We start from the raw sequence: 21748 nt of genomic DNA, 5'->3' as shown, positions 1-21748 counted from the left end.
GGTTGGATGGTATCATTGACTCAATGGACATGAGGTTGAACAAACTCTGGGACTTGATGAAGGTCAGGGAAGCCTGGCTTGCTGCAGTCCATGGGGTTGCAAAGAGTCAGATACGACTGCACAACAGCAGCAGCAGGTAGATACACAAATGATAGAGAGAGAGAGAGAGAGAGCTATAGACATACCCCTGTCCTTAAAGATGTGGATGTCTGGTGATTCCAACGGAAACCCAATAAATGGTAGGACATTAAAAAGACAAGTGAAAACTCACCTGTTATGATTGAGATAGGGGAATGACAAGGGTGTTGGATAGACTTAGAAATGGCACCAACTCAAATCATGGAATTAAAAGAAGACAAAAAACTTCCCACATAAAAGGGCTTCTGAAGTGAGATCTGGAGGTTGTGGACCTGTATAGCTTGCAGGTGGTGTAATCAGGAAGGCAGGGCTGAGGGAATAGTCCATCATGATTGCAGGTTATAAGAGTGTGCATTACCTGCGGAGAATTTGGAACTAGTAATAAAGCTGTCTTTTACTTTGTCTGCTTTTTATTATCACCACGGCCTGCAATTCTGTACAATTTACTTCTTGCAAAAAACCGCTGTAAAATACAAAACTATAAACCTTCTAGAGACAACCTAGGAGAAAACCCAGGTAACCTTGGGTATTGTGATGACTTTTTACACACAATTCTTTGTAGCAAATTCACCATTCTGGTGGGGAGTGTTGATAATCAAGAGGAAGGGGTGTATAGGAAATTTCTGTACCTTCCTCTTGGGTTTGCTCTAACCTTAAACTGCTGTAAAAGGCTTTAAAATGCTTATGGGTACACTTTTTAGAAATTGATACAGAATTGTGTTTTAGTAATAATAATAAAGTATGTAACATATAATAGAATTTATATATATCTTCAGGTGAGCACATTTATATTATTTGTTTTTTTAAACAGGTATTGTGACCAAAAAGAGGTTAATTTGGAGAGCTCCTAGTTGTGAGGGAGCTTTAACACTTTCGAGGTCATACCTGTGTTCATCTCAACAGCAAATTGGAAATCTGTTCCGTTCACCTGGGTCACCATTCTCTGTCTTTAAACTGGAGTGTCAGAGGTAGACACGGTTAATGGAGCACAGCTTGACTCAGGTTTACTGTGCTGATAGTCGTTTTCCGTAACGCCATCTCCCTTTGTGTATTTTTCATTTTTCCTAGCTTCATTGACATAATTGAGTATTTGTAGTAGTTTATTTTAATTCTTATTTTTTGTTTTTAACTGTATTTTTATGTTGCTTTTATAACTATTTCTCTAGAGATTACAATACGCATCTTTTCTCATTGTTCATCTGGATTTACAATTATACTACTTTATATGAAATATAAAGTTTTGTTTTAAAGAGTCATGTAACTTTTAAAGAAAATGAGAGAATTGAAGAAAAGTGGGCTTTTATTTTTTCCTCTTGTTCCTCCTAAAGATCTGCTGTGATTTCCCTTTGGCCTGAAGAACTGACGTTGGTGTTTCTAAGGCAGATCTGCTGGTCACAAACTTAATTTTTTTCCATCTGAAAATAACTCATTTTTGAAGGATATTTTTGCTAAAAATTGAATTCTGGTTTCAGAGTTTTTTAAAGTCATTCAGAAGTTAAATTTGTCAAGCTATTGCCTTCTTGCCTCTGCTTTTTATTTTTTCCCCCAATGGTAAAAAGTTTCCTTTTGTATTATCTTTTACACTGTTTTTCAGGTTCTTTCTTTTTCAGAAGTTCAGATATTCTGTGTCTCAAAGCAGGTTTGTTTTGTTTCCAGTTTTTGCATTAGGTTTCATTGATTTTCTGGATCAGTGGGTTGATTTTCTTCATCAATGTTAAAAAATTATCACCATTATCTCTTCAAAGACTGGTTCTGCCCTCTTCACTCTCTTCTCCTTCTGGGTCTCCAATTACTTCTTCAGTGAAGGAAGATCGCCGCTCAAACCGCAGACTCTCTGTCCTCTTATTATTATCATTGTTTTTCCATAATTATCTTGATTATGATGTTTCTTTGTGGTTTTGGTCTGGATAATTTGTATTGTTCTGTCTTCAAATTTTTAAAAATAGTTTTAAATCTCTGGTAAACGTCATTTTTTCACATGTTGTTCAGTTTTTCCACTATCTCACAGCAATTTAAAATCCATGTCTTAACGACACAGTTCAGTAACATGTACATTCACTTCTCATGTCTTCTAATTTTTTAGTACATTTCGGACATTGTGTATAAGATAACAGTTGAGACTTAAATAAATAATACTTGCATCACCGACTCAATAGACATGAATTTGAACAAACTCTGGGAGATAGTGAAGGACAGGGGAGCCTGGCGAGCTGCAGTCCATGGGGTCGCAAAGAGTTGGACACGACTGAGTGACTGAACAACGACAGACCCGCAACTGAACAACCCAGAAAACGGCACGTTCTTTTTCAGTCGGGCTCAAAGTATGGGCACCTTGTCCACCTAAAGTGCTGTTGAATTTGGTAAATTTCTTTGTTGGAGCTTTAGTTAGACTTTGATCAAATTGCTTTCAGAAGGCTTTGGAAGAAGGATGAAGAGCTTACCTTCCACTGGCCTTGAAATCTGAGCACTGGGAAGCTCTAATGCTTTCTTCATTGTGTTAGTCAAATCGCTGTCTTTCTGAATCACACGAGGTCTTTTCTGCTGATTAGGTTAGCCCTCAGGTTTCTGAATTGCTGGGAAGTCTTTCTGCGCCTTTGGCAATCTCTCTCTCTCACGTTCTCCTAGTTTTTGGAAAACAGTTAATTCAGGATTATCAAGATTTTAAACTTTTGTGCCAGACTACACAGAGTCAATAAAAGTCTTTTAAAATTTCCTGCAGCTTCTCCTTACTTTCCAAGTACACTGGTGTTTTCTTTCTCATCTTGCTCCACCAGAAGCGAAAGAACATTTTGTTATTTTCTTGCTTAGAAAAGAAAAATTAACTTCCAGATTTATGTCTATGTAGCTTTCTATGCATCTTTAGCTCTCTGATAGGTGTGAAAACTATGGTTTTCTAGCTTTATCCAAATTAAATGACTAACTCATGGTTGGCGTAGAAGCAATAGTCTCTTGTTTCTCTCTAGATCCTAATTGAAAACAGAAGTCCAGGTGTTCTCTCTTATTGGAACAAGGTCCAGTGTGTAAGTACATGACTATGAAATTTACCATCCAAGCAGGAACATTTCTTAGAGTAAAAGGGAATGATAAAAGCAACTAAAATTAAGTAACTAGAGTGTTTATTTATTGACTGACAATTTACTTTAATTTTATTGATTAATCCATAAGATAGTTCTATTCAAAACTATTATAAAATTTAATTATTTCTTTTATTGAAACATAGACATAACATATTTTTATAATGTAAAGCAAAGCTTTAGCAATTCTTATTAACATTGAATATTATATATGAACACATATTAATTATTTATACATAACAAATTTATTAATTTATTAATACATTGGGTATTAATGCTTCAAATAAGCATAAGCAGTATAATTGCACATTCTTGGGACACGTCCATGATATGATCAATTTCTAAGGCATATCTGTCTCCGTACCAAAGTCTTCAGATTGTTCTGAAGATTTTTTTTAAATCTCATATTATTTTGAATTTTTATATAATTTCTATTAGTTATTCTTCAAAGGTTGAATTTATGATTAATAAGATTAAAATTACTAACATTTTCAATGGACTCTTCCATTAACCATACTTTTTAATTTTTTTAGAAAATTCTCTTTTTAATACAGAGATACTTGGTAAGCCAAAAAATTCTCCTAAATGGAAGATATTCTTAATTCTGTTTTTTATATTGAGATGTATACATATTTTGGCCTATAGGTTTTCTCAGTTACTACCTTTCCTTCTTTATTTAGGGGCAAAAAACAAGCAACAAAAAAGCCTCATAAATAGAACAACACACAATAAAAGCTCTGACATTAAGGTGGTCTGTTAATGATTCTGAGTAAATTTTTCCAAATTCAGATGATGCAAAATCATACGTACTCTCAATTTTGTTCTCCTGAATTCAGGATATTAATGACTATAGTAGAAGGTCCGTCAGAAACAAGTTACTATAAATTAAGCTATGCCAAATATCATTTATAAATTCTAAAACTAAATCTTGTAAACTCCCTGCTGCTGCTGCTGCTAAGTGGCTTCAGTCGTGTTCGAATCTGTGCGACCTCATAGACGGCAGCCCACCAGGCTCCCCCATCCCTGGGATTCTCCAGGCAAGAACACTGGAGTGGGTTGCCATTTCCTTCTCCAGTGCATGAATGTGAAAAGCGAAAGTGAAGTCGCTCAGTCGTGTCTGACTCTTTGTGACCCCATGGACTGCAGCCTACCAGGCTCCTCCGTCCATGGGATTTTTCCAGGCAAGAGTACAGGAGTGGGGTGCCATTGCCTTCTCCTAAACTGCCTGAACAGGTGGCATTTACCTTGCTCAGTTCCTGTCTTACTTTATGGGCATTTTTCTGTCTTTTTCTTTGCAAGTTTTTTTTTTTTTTTTTTTTAAGGAGTCATTTGTGATGCAGTTCACCAAAGCTTCAAAAACTGAAGCTTTGACAAAGCTTCTGACAAAGCTTTGATTTGTTGTTAAGGGTTTGATTTAAAGGGTTTTATTAAATATCTCTAAATAATGTACAAAAAGAAATAAAATGTGGAGGCATTATTTAGAACTTCTTTTTGCCTTTTCATGGGGTTTTCAAGGCAAGAATACTGAAGTGGTTTGCCATTCCCTTCTCCAATACTTTGGTCACCTGATACGAAGAACTGACTTCTTGGAAAAGACCCTGATGCTGGGAAAGATTGAAGACAGGAGGAGAAGGGAGTGACAGAGGATGAAATAGTTGGATGGCATCACCAACTCGATGAACATGAGTTTGATCAAGCTCCGGGAGTTGGCGATGGTCAGGGAAGACTGGCGTGTTGCAGTCCATGGGGCTGCAAAGAGTCGGACACAGCTGAGCAACTGAACTGCACTATTTAAAACATATTTGATTTTATCACAGGACACTTAGGCTGATACCTAAAAGAGCTCTTTAATGCTCAGTTGTCCTGTATGCTTGATGATGAACGTGTGTACTATTATGCCAAAATAACCTTTTATAACCAACAGTAGTTTCTTCACTAAATTTCACAGTTCAGTATTCTGTGCAATATAGAATATTAAATTTTTGCAAGCACAGCTCTTATTTCCATTGGTGGAATACCACACCTTGCCTGAATGAAATTATGAATTATGCCTGCATGAAATCCTATTTTAGACACACTGGTGCTTAAAAGGCTTTGTAATTAGGTAAGAATATTATTTTTACCATAATGCTATTTCCCCCAAATTTGCATTTTTAGTATCATTACCAAAGCAAATACTTTTATATAGTGTTACTTTATCTAACTTTATTTCATAATAAGCCCACAGATTTCACTTTCAATAGAGTGAACTTAAATTTAGATTCTGAAAAGTAAATAGAAATATTGATCATCATTAAAAATAATAACTTTTCTCTTTAAACCATCTAATTTAGAACTTGCATTTTATCTGAATAAACAGTTATACTTCTTAGAACGCTATTTAAAGATTCCTGAATTCCCTGGTGGTCCAGTGGCTAGGACTCGGCTCTGCATGTTGCTCATGTAAGCAGACTGAACACAGCATTGCCAGGGGTTGTGTGGTGCAGTCAAAAAAAGAAGAAAACAAGAAAATCAGTTCTTTTCATTCTTTTATGATTTATGCATGCTTTCTTTAATACAAAGATTATGGAATCACAGTGAATTGTACAAGATTATTAAGAGAAAAAGGAAATATAATCCAGGTTGAAACTGTCTTGACTAAGTCAATTTTGAGTAAAGTAGAATCAATCTGGTTACTGAACAGATCTACTCAGGAAAGTAGGAATTATTTCAAGCCTAAACATCCTCAAACCAAACCAAATAACCAAATTATCTCGTTTTTATTGATCTCTTTATTATTTAGTTGCATTAATTTTTTATCATTTATTAGTGTAGTTGAACTCATTTGACATTTTTCACTGGAATTAAATAAAATGATTGCTTCATTGTTCTCCAGTTTGTCCATATTCAGTCATTTCATCTTTAAAAGGACACATATATGTGGGTTATTATGTATTTTCCCACTCTTTTTTATAAATAAAATTAAGTAGTTCACATACATTCTTATTTTAGTTAGATTTGAGATCTTCCTGGATTGCTTGGAATGAAATCTTAAATTCAAGGCATCACGGATCATTTTACAACTCTAGTCTTCATAAGTATCATCTTTAATAATACACTCAAACCTGACGTCTGATGCCACTTAGAAAACATAGGTGTCTTATAAATAGATAGCTTGTGACGTTGATAGACATATTTTACCTGGAAGTTTTGATTAGCTGTCAATTATTTCCCCAAAGGTAATAATATTATCTGCCTCTTCATCGTTTTTGAAAATTTAATAGGCTTATAAGCCTATTACCTACTACCATATCAGGAGGAAATTGTTTTATTTAAAAACAAAACAAGATAAGAAAATCGTTTCCTTGCCAATAGTTACATTATTTGAAGAACAGTTCTCGATTCTCTACTAATTGTGAATCTTTGTTTTATCATTTTTTTTTATAAATTGTTAGGGGATCATAAACATATTATTAGCACTGGGAACCCTGTTCCAGCACGGTCTTGCATCTTTCAGGACTTCTTCAAACAAAACATATTGGGCATTCCTAAGAGTCCACATGTAGAGATATTTTAACTTTGTGTTTTTCTTTTCTTTTTTTCCTCTATTTTCCAAATTATCCAACCTTCTGTAGTGTTTCATGCTACCTTTAAAATACAACTGAAACAATTATTGGACATAATGTAAAGTCAATCATTGTGATTGTTTGGCCTGCGGTATGGAAGGGCACATAGAGAGATGATAGATATTTGACTTAGTCAGTGTGGTTTATCTGCCCAAACAATCTGTGCTCATGATTTCTTCTGTGATGAGCATTAACTTTCTACGACTGTGGCGTGGAGGAGGGAGAGTCCTCTCCTGTGGATTATACCAAAGGGAGGAGAATGCAGGAAGTGAGAAAAGCTACAGTCGCTCATGGAAATAATTTGTTTTTTCTTATCTCATATTCAAATAAAAAAGTGCATCGTGCTGCTAGGATGTCACATCCTCCTTACAAACCGACTTGACCTGCTTAAGAGAAGAAGTCAAACATGGGGCTGTCAGGAGATGCTTGGCCGCATCTTTCAAAGAAAATAACCCTTTTCCAGTTTCTCAAATGAGGAAAAGGTGTAAAGCAGACATTGGTTATTAGCGGGCTCAGGTCCTCATTTAACAAATAAAGTGCGCTTTCCAGGGAGGCGTAGTCACTGACTTGAGATCACACAGTTCATGGGGCAAAGAGACGGTTAAAATCTGCTTTGCCAAAGCTGGTTCCATCTCCACTATGTAGCCCCTGCCTGATCCTCCCTCCGGGAGAACCACACCATCACAGGTCAACTGGTCACAGTTTTATTAAAAGTCAACAATAATAGCAAACAATTTGGATTGCAAGCATACCCACCAACTGGAAAACAGGAGCTAAGCTCGCCTTGCAGAGAGCTGACCTAAGTCGACAAACTCTGAGGGGATCTCAAGACAACGTCACCACTGGGGAATGAAGGGAATGAAGGGAATCTGAGCCTGGCTTGTGCACTTTCACAAATGCATCTGCTTTACCACAAGCATCCTTTGAAAAGCGAATCTCGGGCTTCATTTTATTAGAAAAACTCTTAATTGACAGACACAGACAAACAACAAGATCTTTCAGCGTATTAAGACCGTGACTGACCCAGGGAGTGTGTACCTTCCTCACCGTCTTGTTTACGAATATCGGGGTCGGGTTTACTGAGTGAATCATCCAGTTCGCCCACGAAAGCCGAGAACCAAGCTCAAGTGTCAGACTGAAAGCCTTTCTTCCCGGCACTCTGTGCAGGGCTCTGGAGGAGTAGGTTACTGCACAGGGCGGGAAGGAAGAAGCGGTGAGGTGTAAATACCAGGATGGTCTTGGACTCCTGCTTTTAGAGGCTCTGCTCCCCCCGTGAAGTTAGGTGACTTCCCTCCTGTCCGGCTCCTGCTGCACAAACCTGCCTCTCCCACCTCTGTGGTCTGATCAGCACAGTATGTCGTTTCCCAGAGATTTCCCCCGAAACTAGAAGAAGTCATCTTCACCCACTATGTGACAAAGATTTTTGTTTATGTTAATTATTACACACACAGAAAGTTTTCTAAAAATATGTGGCATTTAAAAAATGGTATGCAGACAATTCACTTATAATTTCCACTGAAAGGTGTCTTCATGTTGTTTCATATGTGTGGTCTCGAAGTCCAGGGGTGCACTGGGCCTGGCACTCACACACCCACCCTGATCCATGGGAGACCCCTCTGCAGTCAGCCCTTGGTCAGCTTGCTTGGTCATGTCACTAGTTAGGGCATGCTGAGTGGGAAGAAAATAACCCTCCATGGAGAATATCCCCAAGTCTAAAATGATCCATGCGGAAAACTGTATCTGGGATGAAAAATAAATATATGAACGCAAGCTAAACTTGAATTCTAGTCGTATGAGATGGTGCTTGAAGGTGGACTCATTTTGCTTAATTTATGAAATTTGAGCCACTCAGGACACTAAGATAATTTGGAGTCCACTTTTCTGTTTGAGCCATTTAACCATTCATGAGTAATTCCTGCATGGTTACTGGAGGCTGGTGATTACTGACTTAATTTACACCACTGGCCTCCAACTAAAGATATTTCTACCTCCTTTGGAAATGCTTCAGTTATAAGTCTATGCATCTCTGAAAATTAAGATAATCTGCAGCCATATTCTCTCCATGTGTGTGTGTGCTCGGTCGTGTCTGACTCTGACCCCATGGACTGTAGCCTGCCAGACTCCTCTGTCCGTGGAATTCTCCAGGCAAGAAATACTGGACTGGCTTGCCATTTCCTTCTCCAATATCCCCTCTATGATACAGAAAATTAATTTTTCCAAATAACGCATGCATTTCGTTTTCTGAGACAGTCTGCCTATGATCAATGACCTAGTGATGTAACTGGTTCACCAATTATTGTGAAATGAAAAGATTCAGGTAAACTTTGGTGTGGCTCCATTATGTAAGTTCATTTGGCCGAAATGTTGCTTTCCTGTATTTACGCCCAGCGAGCAAGGATCTTAGGATGTGGACTTTTCGGGTTAATTTTCTGTAAGGCAGTGCTTTCCTTTTTCACTATAGGGTGTACCAAGAAAAAGAATAGCAATAAGAAACTGAAACAGTCTATACACCAAGCATGTAAACTGAGGTCAAGAACTTGAATGCCAAGGCAACTCAGGCTAAAAGGGCTAACGTCTTTTTTTCTGACAAGATATGTAAACTCTGAGCCATAGAGATCGTTCTGGAAAATTTACCCATTTCTCTACCCAAACAAAATGTTTCCCCCTTTTGTTCTGGAATGAACGTCTCCAAGTGGTACCTAGCCTGAAGTTACTCGCGCAGGTGACTTATCTAAGAATCTCGATACCCCCAGGACAGGAAGAGGGGGTCGCTTTGCTCCCATTTTTGTCGAGGAGCTCACGGGGGCCCAGATGAAAGGCCAGCAAGCTAAACCTCGTCAGGTTCTTCTGCTCGGCGTGTGGCAGCGTCTACATCACTCTGGACCCATCTCACTTGCATCCGTGAAGATGCACAACAGCAAGGAACCGTGTCCCTTTAAGCAAGCCGCACAGAAACTGTCCCTAGCCGCGTGGCTGCCACGGCAGACAGTGCTCGCTGCTGAGCCCTCTTTCCTGAAGAGCCCCCCTCAAATCTGAGAGACGAGGAGCGGTGAAGCCTGGCTGTGCGTCCTCGCGCCAACCGAAGGCATAATCACGAAGCTGGCGGATGGGATGCGGAAATATGCAGCCCTCGGAAATGGATTAAATGCACATACATTTTGTAATGAGTGACTGTAATGAAAGTCAAATGAATTATAATAAAATATGGAGTTTTAAAAAAGAAAACGGCTCACTGCATAATGTTGCTGGGGAAACATGGAACAGTTTTTCACTGCGTGCTATTGTCAAAGTAAATAACTACCCAAGACAAACTTACAAAGTGCTTTTAACTTTAATGTGATGCAGAGAGTCAGTCATTTAATTTGTTAATTAGTATTATGCCAGAAACTATCTATTCAATATGAAGCAAATATGTTTACAATCTTATCTGCCATCTGTTTAATAGATGGGAGAATACTTAGAGCTGGATTCTCAAAGAGGGTTGGTGAAAATTTGTTCCACAATTAGCGCAGCAGATTTTTTAATTCTGGAAGAATTTTGCGTGTGCGGGGAGCACCTCCACCGAGGAGACAGTACATCACGGCGCTGCTGCTGGAGACGGGCGGCTGCCTCTAATGGGCTTCGGCAGATGCCGTACAAATTTAAAGAGTGGGGAAAATTTTTTAAAAGATACCTATGAAGGCTCTGATATATCTACATAAATATAGCAGCAGCTCGCAGAAGGTAGAACTGACTTGGCCGAAAAGAATGTTAAGCCCAGATTTAGAGATGAGTAACGTCAGGCTCGGTCTGCTGATGACATACACTGCTTCTGTGGCCATTTTTCCAAGATTTCACCCAAGCAAACTTCCGCGAGCAGCACCCTCGGCACGAAGAGGCATTTTCAAGGCGCTTTTAAACGGCTGCTTAAGAATGCACTTTGAATCATTGTTTGAAAGAGATTTGGAAACAGAATCGGTGATAATCGGGTGTCAGTGGAAGTGTGGCTGTTTTCGCTCCGGGCGGAGAGCAGCCAGGCTCAGCCCCGGCCCTGCAGCCCTCAGAGAGCCCTGGACCGAATCTGTTCACGTCTCCCCGCCGGCTCCTCCCACTGCAAGGCCGCTTACGACTGGGGCTCGTGTTAACACTCTTCGATGATTTCCTCCAACTCACATTGCTCTATTCTTCCTCTTTCATTAAAGATCCAGGTTTTATGACTCTTATTTTTTTTTTTCATAGCATCCATTATCAGCCAACTACCTCTTCAAGAATTTGGCTAAATACGTCTTTGAGCATTTGTATGTGAACACAGTTCAGAATCATCGTATGCTGACGTGCCAATACACCCTGCTTTTGCCAATACTGTGAATTACGGGCAAATCAAAACAAAAACCTGTATTATGACATGTGCTCCTAATTAACTCTCGTCCTTACTGTTGTTTACCAGCACTGCTAAAATCGGTTCTCTGTTTTCAGCTCCTCTCTTAGTTTCAGAGCAAAGTATCAGTTTCAGTATCTGTTTCAAAAGCTCATCTTCCTGTGTTTGGGGGCTGTTCCTCTGGAATTCTTAGAAGATGTGTGATCCTTGTGAAAAGGATAACAAATATTATCTAGGAAGAAATCCTGAGGGCGGTTGTGTACCCTAATTAATTGTTCTGTTCCATGGCAGTGTATTCCAGCCCCTTCCTTCAGACCGCCTCCCCCATGAAGAGGGTTCGTGCTGATGATACAAGCACTCTGCAAGGAGCGAAACCTAGTGAGGATATGTGTCATGAGGAGCTGTTCCAATGTTTACATCACTTTCCCTTCTCAACTTTTTTTTGGATTATTATGTGGAACTGACCTCAGGAGCTCTGGCCCTTGGTCTTGCTCTTGCCCACGCTCTGGGGCTCTCGTGTGTCTGTGGGTCAGCCACGGCCTGGCTGGTAGCTCTCCTTCCACATAAAGTCCTAATTTGCTCATAGGATGACCCCGGGCTGCAGAAGGTGTCACTGGGTCTGGAATCCTAATTTGACAAACTATAGTAGTCTCCCTAAATGCGTTTCTGTACCTCCTGAACCCCTCCATAATGATGATTTAATCCTGGAGATGTTTGAAGCATCAGCAGTGTAGATGCTGGTTGTATAGACTCATCACATACATGTGTGTTGCATCCGGCAGCTCCGTCAGTCAGGAACCTTATCTTTCAAGCCAAGATGAAGATTTTTGTATAAACACCTCCCCATCCTGTCCCCCATGTCTTCCCCACAAAAAGGCATTTTTGGCTAACAAGGTTTGGCCGAGCAGATACCTGATTCCTCAGACCCTCTGCATACAATGCAGAAAGTCCGGCAGAGACCTTACAGGATCAAACCCGTTGTCACACCCTTAAACTCAATTCAGCTGCTCCTAACAGTGTCTCAATAGTATCCTAGTAACCTCTTCTCTGAAGCTTCATCTGGCCTGTATTTGCAAACACGATTAAAAAAAAAAAAAAGGGCCTCGTATTCGGGGGGAAAAGTCTGTGTTAAATCTCTCCGCAGAACTGCCAGGAGAGGTGCGGGCGCCTCTGCGGGCAAGTGTATTTGCCAACATGCCATATGGGAGTCATGGCTGGGACTTTTTTTTTTCTGGAATAATTAAATGTTGATGGCAGAGTTCAAATGGATCATTAAAATTCAAAAGTGTAAGAAACAGATTTTTTCTTATGTTGTTGAACGCTCCAGAGGGCCAAATAGCTAGCAGAAGTGAGGCGGGCTGCCGTCCTGCGATCAGCACGCGTCGGGATGGGGCTAATTTGATCATAATATAGTCATCTCTGAAGATTACAGCTATTCAATTAAATATTCTAATTAACCTGAAGTATTAGGCAAATGATACTAATTACAAATATTCTCCTGAGATTCACAGCAATGAAAACCCCACTTGCAACCGATACTTCTGGCCAATGTTTCGTAACACAATGTCCTATATCATAGGCTTTCAGAATATTAAAATGCAGTTAATTTGCCTAAACCTCATTTGTTTAATGGCATTAGCATTTTGTTTGAAATTGTAATAAACGTACATCCCGCTTTCAAGTAAAATTTAAAATGAGTGTACTCTTGGGGTAACTTAAGATTCCTGTTTACAGACCTCGCGTTTTATTCAGGGAGCGGAACAGTTTGAGTTTAACTTTCAGCCATTAAACATATTGAAATTGTTTAAAAATGCTAATAATTTGTCTTTTCAAATAAGAAAAAAAAAAAAAGGATATTTTGCAGTAAGACTTCTTGGCGTCGCCCATGTGACTGGGCTCCTGCTGCGAGGTCCCCGGTGGTTGAACCTCCCTTGTTTCCAGGAGAAGAGCTGCCGCTGGTCTCGGGGAGGGGTCTTCAAGGCGGGCCCTGCCCTCTCCATCTCCAGCTGCCTCCGCTCCTCCTTACATGACGCTTGCTCCCTGAGGCTGGAGGGCTTCTGCATCGCCAGCCTTGGAACTGTAACACGCTGTCATCAGCGTGGACTCTCACTCCCACTGTCAGCCCCTGCGGGAGGCCCTTCTTCATCCCCGACCCCCAGCGACACACATCAAACCCCGCCTTGTCCAGAGCAGCAAGGCTCTTTGCACCTTCAGGGACCGACAGTAGTCCTGGCTGCCCCATGGCATGATGCCCACCCATGAGGGGAGCTCCGCCAACGTCTCTCAAAGCTTGAACCATGTTGGTGGACCAGAGGCGCATGTGCTGGTCTCCAGGCTGCGTCCCGGGACACCGTGGGGTTTGAGTATCTTTGCAGTCCTGCCGTACAGGAGGTAGAAGCAGAGCTGAGCCCTGGTGTCAGACTGATTTACGGCCCGATCGTGTGTGCACTGTCAGGGCAGACGGGATGAACCACATCGTAACGGGGGACACAGTGGACATTGTTGCCCTGACTGTGCCGTTGACCGGTTCACACGAGCAGGGTGCTGGGGGTGGGAGAATAATCCTCCACTCTGGTGCTGAATTGCCCCCATGGTGAGCTCAGGATTTACAGTAAAAGCAGAACAAAGCGGAGAAGAGGGCGACAGCGCCGAGTCCACAGAGATCCCTGCGCTCTCGCTGGGGCCCAGCCTGCTGGGCTGATGTGGGCCTTGGACCAGCTCCAGCGTTTACTCCGGGAAAAGAGAGCAAGATGATACCATCTCTATTTATGCTGGGACTTAATACAATCCAACATCCCCAGATACATCCTCTGGGGGAGGGGATATGCTAGAGTGATTTACCTTTATAAACACTGATGTCATGAAATCACCATGAAGCGCGTTGATCTCTCAGAGTCAGAGGAAGTAAGGGAGGGGACTTTCCTTTCTATAAAGTGAGCAGAAGCGAAGAGCAAACACACAGGGTGTAGATAGCGCCCAGAGATGGGCACACTTAGAGCAAATGCAGAGAGGATCCACTTTTTAAGGGGGGGGTTTCGGTGTTTGTGGTCACAGGGCACCTCAGTGGATCCCTCAGTGAATGAGCTACTGAGTCCCTGGTCAGCTTTCTCCATCCTAGAATTTCATCCGGAGGAAGGGACCCAGGGTTCAGGGTGGCTGGACTTCACACACATAAGACGTTCGCATTTCTAGGGGCTGACGTGTGCCCAGCTCTGCACTGTCTGTCCTCGTGCGGGTCACAGCTGCTTGCACAGATCTTTACGCCATAGCTCCAGAGGACTATGCACGCATGGGGCAGATGTGTTTGAGCACGAGATGATGCTGTCAAGGATGTACACCAAGTGGTAGGAGCTGGTCTGGACGGTTCCCGAAGGCACGGAGGCTTGGTGGTGACGGGGTTTGTGAAGCATTCCCAGGAGTAGTAGCTTTCTGTCCCAGCCACTAAGGAGCACGGCACAAAGCAACACACAGTGTTTCAGTGAAACCTGCAATCTGGTTATCTTCCTAAAAGGAAAATTCTCTGCCCATTATTGAAGCGGCAGCCCTATGGTGAGCCAAGGAGGAGCTGCAAGTCTCTGTGGTTTTGAAGCTGGGTCTCTGTCAGCCTCTTCACAGCATGATGGCCAGGCCTGCTGCCCAAGGCTCCTTACAGTGGCCACAGAGGGAGCAGGGGACGGCTCTCAGCCTGGAGGCCAAGATGAATGAAAAAAGAAAGAGATGCGCTCGAGGTAGATGACAGACAGAAACAAAGCGGGCAGAGAAAGAAAGGAAGTGAAAATCGACAAGAAATCTACAGGAAGTGAAGTCTATGAAAGACAGAAAGTGGCACTGTCCTTTGAAAAGAGGCAAAACCTGAGAGTATCGTCCGCGGAGGCGAGCGCTCCCATCCTGGAAGGTTTCCGTCCGGTGCCCCCTCCCGAGCAGGGTCGCTAGTGCGAGTTCTGCATGAGGAAGGCCTCCTAGAACACAATTCCTGTTTCCACTGAACAATTTCTGTTCTGAGCGCGTTCCTTCTCTCCTTTAAATAACTGGTGTGAACAACGCTGTTCAGAGAGATCAAACAATGGTGAATTTCTGCTGGATCATATTTGTATATTTTTAAAAGAAAAAAGCTGTGTGTTGAGGTGTGGAGAATCAGTCTCTGTTCTTCCTGGTGAAAGAACAAGAGTTTACACTGGTTAACTCTGTGCATTCTACACTGATGTGTATCTGTTCACTGATGTGGCTGCAGCCATTAGGGACGGACTAGAACTTGACTTTGGACGTGACATGATCTCATCCTGATGCGAGACTGTAGCAGAAGCGCCCCAGCCCCGGGGTGACCGAGGGGCTCTAAGACTTGGTCAAGGCCTCTCTGGACCTGTTCCCCAAAGGTATCACCTTCTTGGAGGGGGCTCACCCCACCCCCAGCTCTCTGGACTCCAGGACCAGCGGGATGAATGGCAGAGCTCTGCTCCTGGTGGGGACACAGGCCGGGCCTCCCAGGTCTGCATAGTGCCGAGGGGGGTGGGGGTCACTGCCGCTACAGCTGATACTCGGAGAGCTAAGCTCATGGGGGATGCTCTGCCCCTCTGATGGCCAACTTCAGCCTCTGCCTACAGTTTTAGCAAACCTGGTCATTCATGGGCAGTCAGCATGCTTCTGCATCTTCTAGTCTGTGTGCATGTGTGCTCGGGCACCTCCACACCTCCGCTGGTGCAGGATGCTGGCGAGTGTAGCTCACCCAGTCTCCTGACACACCTGCGTGGGGTTTCCTCGGACACCTGGCTATGCCAAGGACCAGGAATATGCATGTATCTGCAGGTCAGCAGGACACATAGGGGCACGACTGGCCACACAACTATCGCCAACCATGGCAGCAACTCCACGCGGACCTTGGGGCTGGGAAAAGCAGGCAAGTGGGGAAGCTGTGAAGTAAACTATTTTGTGACATGTTTTTATGACATAATGATATTGATCTGAAAGACACTCACCCAGAACCACAACCTTTTCTACCCCAAGAAAAAGCCCTGAGCCGGTATAATCTTTTCAATCACTTGATATTCATAGTCTTACTCAAAGGTCTCTGAATATGTCATGTGTGTAATACTGATGCAGAATGTGGCCCGTGGTCGCTGCCAGCAATATGTTTCAATAAGGTAATTTTCCTGCTGCCTAGGAACATCAGCGGGGTGCAATCCGGAACTGAAACAGGGGATGACATCTTATTCACGCATGCATCTGGAGGACAAAACCATACTTTATTAAAGGAAAATGGGATTTCAGGATTGTTTTGACAAGCACTAAGAACACACTCCTTGGCTTACATACAGTACGGCTGCAGACCTGGGGGTCTCTGCAGCCCTGGGGATACCACCTGCGTGGCCAGCAGGGCTCGGGGGATGAGGGATGGTTCTGGAGGCCGGGGTAGCTGCACAGCCAGGGAAGGAGACCCATGCACACAGCACATATTTTCATGTCCCTTTTATTTCATTTTTTTGCTTGTTCTTGACATTCAGAATTGGCATCAGTGGTTGCTCTGTGGAAGGTACAGGTGACTGCCGACTTCTTTAAAGTCGACCAAAGACAGTTCTTCCTTCCTTTGTATTTAGGGTCATCCCAATTCTCCCTGCGTAAGGGGAAAAAAAGAGCACATTCTTTGACCTTCTTAAATCAATTTAAGCGTTGAGATTTAAAATAAATACTGAAAATAATGTCAGATTTTAAAATACCAGCTGTGCTCAAACACTTGCCTCCCTCTAAATCACCTGCTTTTATAGCTTTCTGTGTCTTTATTGCCCCTCTCAAAGCCTGCCAGGGATTTCAGGCCTCTGTCCCTGATTCTGATGACTGTTTTCCTAGATTTCTGCATCAAAATGGTCAAAACATTCACCATTCCACTCACTTTGAGCAGCGTGAATTCCTGAAGTTAATCACCTTAACAAATGTGTCTGAAAAGAAGGCAACCTTGGAACTGAGCAGAAATACGAGAGAGAGTCCACTGGAAGGGGCTACACACCCACCTGCAGGCACACCCTGCTCTCGAAATCTCAAGCCTGACATCGCCTAGGCTGACAACACCCAGGTTTCCTCCCTTCAGAGAGAAAGCACCGATAATCCTTAGAGTATCAGTAAAAAATATATATATATATATTAAAAATAAGATCAGCCAAATTAAGCATCAGAGAACACATTAACTAGCCAGGGAAAAGGATTATTAACGAAAGCATCTTATTACAACCTTGGATTGCCCCCAAATGAAATGGTGCTTACATGATCATACTTGGATACTGCCTTATTCTCAGAAATCATCCTGTGGTGTAGTCATTTTTGTGGGCCTGGAGAAGATGTATTAAAGAACAAATTTTCTATATGTAAACTCAAATAAATCCCCAGGCTAAATGCCTTTGGTGATGGTCTGTGTGAATTAAGCAGTTTGGGGGTAGTCATTTGCACAAAAATCTCAAAAGATCATTTGTCAGTACAGTAATCAGTTGAAACCTCCCCAGCCTCTGGTGTTCTGAAACCTTGGTGCTTCAGAGTACCAGGCAGTCTGCTGTTCTGGTTTATCTTAGAGCGGATGCTTGTTTTCACATGATCTGCCAGCCAACAGCAAATAGCTAGACCACAGTAAGCCCCTACGTAGTGGAAAGCGTGGCTGAAAGTCAGTAGTGTTTTAAATGTGAGCTATCAGCTGCCTTGAGGAAGCCTCCCAGGGCCTTTGATGGTAATTTAATTCCCCACCCACCACACAGGAACTCTGCACCGACTAGAAGAGGCACTGGGGGTTCTGATGGACCCTGCTCTGTGCCCCCGTTTGCCTATCCTTGTGACGGTTTACTTAGCAAACAATAAAAGCACATTGACTTCCACAGCCTTTATTAGAGGTCCCTGCAGTCTGCAAAGGAACACAAAAGAAAAGGAAGAAGATTGAGAGGTGGTTTATGAGCTGAGGAGAGCCGCCCCGGCAAGCAGCGTCTCTCCAGCAGCCTGGCGAGCCCAGACAGGCCTGGTTCTGGTCTTGTTCTCACGACAGAGCGAAGAGCCCCGTAGGGAGACGGACCCCCTGTTGGAGATGCGGAAAAGAAGAATCTGCTTCCGGTGAACTGAACTTGATTTTAGTCATGCTGCTCTGCAGCTCTTGGCATTTCCTTCATTACAAAATGTATTCAACATATCAAGATACAGAATATGTAAACGAACATACTCCCCATGGAATACATAGGTGTAATATGAAAGATTAACTTTGTCGTAAGCTGTGCAACTGCACTGACTTTTTGTGTATGTGCTTTTTCTTCTATAGAATTAAGCATATGTACTAAGACATGTCCCTTAGTTGGGAAACCGTTTTTAGAAGAATGTTGAGACCATGACCATCCCCTCGCTAGTTTCAGCCCTGGTTTTCTTGCTCCTCTGAGATAATCTGATTCCTTATCAGCACTTAGCCTCCCTGGTGAGCTTACCCTGGTTCCTGTCGAGCACTTCTTCTGAGAGTCAGAACTTGAAGAGAAGGGCTTCAAAAAGATGTAAAGAGTTTTCAAAATGACCCAAGAGGACGGAGGAGGAGCTGGGAGGATGGACAGATGGTCCTTTCTGGGCTGCGGTGTCTCCTGGTGCTGGAAACACCTGAGCTCCTAGACAGAGGACGGCCCTCGCAGCCTGCAGCGCGTGTGTTCGGAGCCTCACCATCTAGTTTGTTTGAGATGCAGAAACCAAGCTTCTGGGGGTGAGTTTGGGGCCATCTGAACACCCAATGCCTGTCTAGTCAGTGCAGAGTCGATGCTCGAATGTCTCATGAGAGGGAGAATTAAAGGATCCAGAAAAGCCCCAACGAATACATTCAAAGCCAGGTGGTCACACCAGCCCGCGTGCCCTAATGCCAGCAGCAGCCTCGGATACCCTTTTGTTTCGAGGGCACACAGGCTTCCAACAGGACGTGCGTGTTTAGACCTTGGCGAGGCTGTTCCTAGACCGTATCTCAGCTGCACTGATTTAGAGGCTTCTGAGCTAATGCCTTCAGCAGAAACGCCAGGATCACTTTCTGCTTTCTCTAACTGTAGAAACTACCCAAGGAAACCCGGCTGTGCTCATTGGGTGGGGCGGGGGGAGGTCTTATTTTCTAAAGGACAATTTAATTCCTTGGTTGCAAGTCAGGAATAAATTCAAACCTAAAGAAAATTAACAGCCTAAAGAAAATGAGCAAGCAGAGTATTTCTAAGCAAGGTTTTCTATTCTGGCTTTCATTTTGAAAGCTTCAGGAAGCAGCGTCTAGAAAATGCTTTCTAGTGTTGCGTTATTTTATCCCAACGCTTTCACCCATCATCAGTTCTTAATCCAGAGGCTCATGTAGGGGAGTGTTCTGGCTCAGTTCACTAAGCTACCGACCAAGACTCCAGGGAAGGGGATCTGCTGAGACGTGCCGTTACTCCTGTGTGTCTCACTGGACAATTACTTATCGAATAAGCGCATGAGCACAGGAGGGACCATGCTGGGCAGGGCCCCATGGTGGGCCATCCTGCCAGGCTCTGCCCAGGGAGAAAGGAAGCTGCCTGACTAGGCACGGGTGTTCTGAAGGTCTGTTTGTATCTCAAAGACCCTTGATAGAAATTCTAATCTCTTCCTGTCTCAGATCACTCCACTGTAATCGAGTCAGGGGTGGTGATTCTCTGAGCTCCAGGGATGCTCCAGCGAAGCTGTGGGATCTGTCTGCATTTCCTCAGCTGTGTTAGTCTCTGCATCTTCTTTGTCCCCTGTAAATGGAAATGAGGAAAGTTTTCCTAATGTGTGACGCCCACAGGCTATTGAGACCCACCGGTGATACCCCCAGACGGTGCCATTGTGTTTGGATATAAATTGTTCAGCAGGCCCCCGAATTTCTGAGTGTGTTTAGTAACTCTGACTTTTGTCTCTCTCTCTGCAAAATGGCACTTTTCCTAACCAGCATCTTCCAAATGTTGCTGAAAAATGCAGAGAGCACAGGGAGCGTTCTACAACGTGGTTCTAGGGTCCTGACCCAGAAGATCTGTTTCTGCTCCGCTGACCCAGCCCTGCAGAGGGTACAGGCTCCCTGAGCTTGAACTTTCTCTTCTAAAGCCTAACGGGGTGTCCAGAGTAACCACAGAGACTCAGATGGAAACTCTCTGACTTGTGAGGTTTTCAGACTTCAGTTCCTAGAGTTTGCTGGGCAGCTCCACCAGGCAGCTCTCCAGGAGCTTCCAGGACAACCTCGCCTGTTTTGCTCAGTCTCCAGGAGTACAGGGACTCATCCTCCCCACTCCTCAGGCTCGATCTTTGGAACTGTCCAGAAAGGCTTCCTTCTCTGCACCCCTCCATCCTGTTGGCCACCATGATCTGTGAGTTCTCCCTTCCTCTGCCTTCCAGACGTTCATGCCCGTGTCCTAACTTCTCCAGGAGGCCAGTGCCCTCCACTCCCCGGGTCGGACCTGAGAAAACTGAGGTCAAATATATCGCAGGATGCAATGCACCCAAGGTCTGAGAGGAGAGATGCTCAAGCCAGGCCATGGCCCCAGGCAGGCGGGTGGAAGAGCACCTGTTTTTCTCCATCCTCTCCAAGCACCTGGCTGCTCAAAACCCTTCAAAAATCTTCCATTCATAAATGAAAAAAATCCCAAACTGCTGAATCTGCTGCTCAAAGTCCTCCTCATGTGACTTGTCTCAGCATCATTCTAGCTTCCCTCTCCATTCTTACCTCCCCGTAAGACATGTGCACACACACACACACACGTGAGCTGTACATATACACACGCACACCTGCACAGGTGCACATGCACACACGGGCACACACCTTAGCCCGCCCTGGGATCAGGCTGCATAGCCCAGGTTCTCCCAGGACACCTCAGGCAGGATTTCCTTCTTTTATGGCTGAATAATATTCCACTACAATACAGACCAAGGGGTCAGTGAAAGGCCCTCGGAGACCAGACAGAGACCACCTGTAGGGTCTGTTTTATGACATACAGTGATGAGCTCATTCACACTGCACACTAGATTACTGTTATGTCTGGAATAATTTTCATTTTATATATTTTAAATTTTTAAAGAAGAAAGCTCTTACGAAAAACAAAATAGTAGAAACGGTTACTTTTGACTGAGAACACACACACTTTAACTGCATTTTGAATGGACTAAACGGAGTCTAAACGGAGAGTCGCAGCGAGAGCATTACCTTCCACCCCACCTGGAGTTGTCAGGACACCAGCCACGTCCCAGAGGGCGACGCCCCTCAGCCCTTCCCACCGCCTGCTTGAGGTCAGATATCCAAGAACATCAAAGGAGAAAGGGCAGAGCTTCATCTGCGCAGATGCTCTGAGAAGGATGCTCTTCACCAGATTCTGTTGATTTCTGTTGGATTTGTACTAAGGACGACACCATGGCTCCCACTGGGAAGTCAGTCCATGCAAATTTTAACATGACTTGGCCTGTAAAACAGACTTGCTAATTGATAATGAGCCGTACTGTTTTCAAAGCAGCGTTAAGTACATGAACCCTTCTGATGAGATTTACGTACTCCTGGAATTAAATTGTGACTTAATGCACAATAATCAAAACTGCTCATAAACATCAATTTTGTAAGG

Source organism: Bison bison, unplaced genomic scaffold (assembly GCF_000754665.1).
Source record: "Bison bison bison isolate TAMUID 2011002044 unplaced genomic scaffold, Bison_UMD1.0 scf7180017864353, whole genome shotgun sequence".
Classification (NCBI taxonomy): domain Eukaryota; kingdom Metazoa; phylum Chordata; class Mammalia; order Artiodactyla; family Bovidae; genus Bison; species Bison bison.
Note: the sequence above shows the minus strand (reverse complement) of the source record.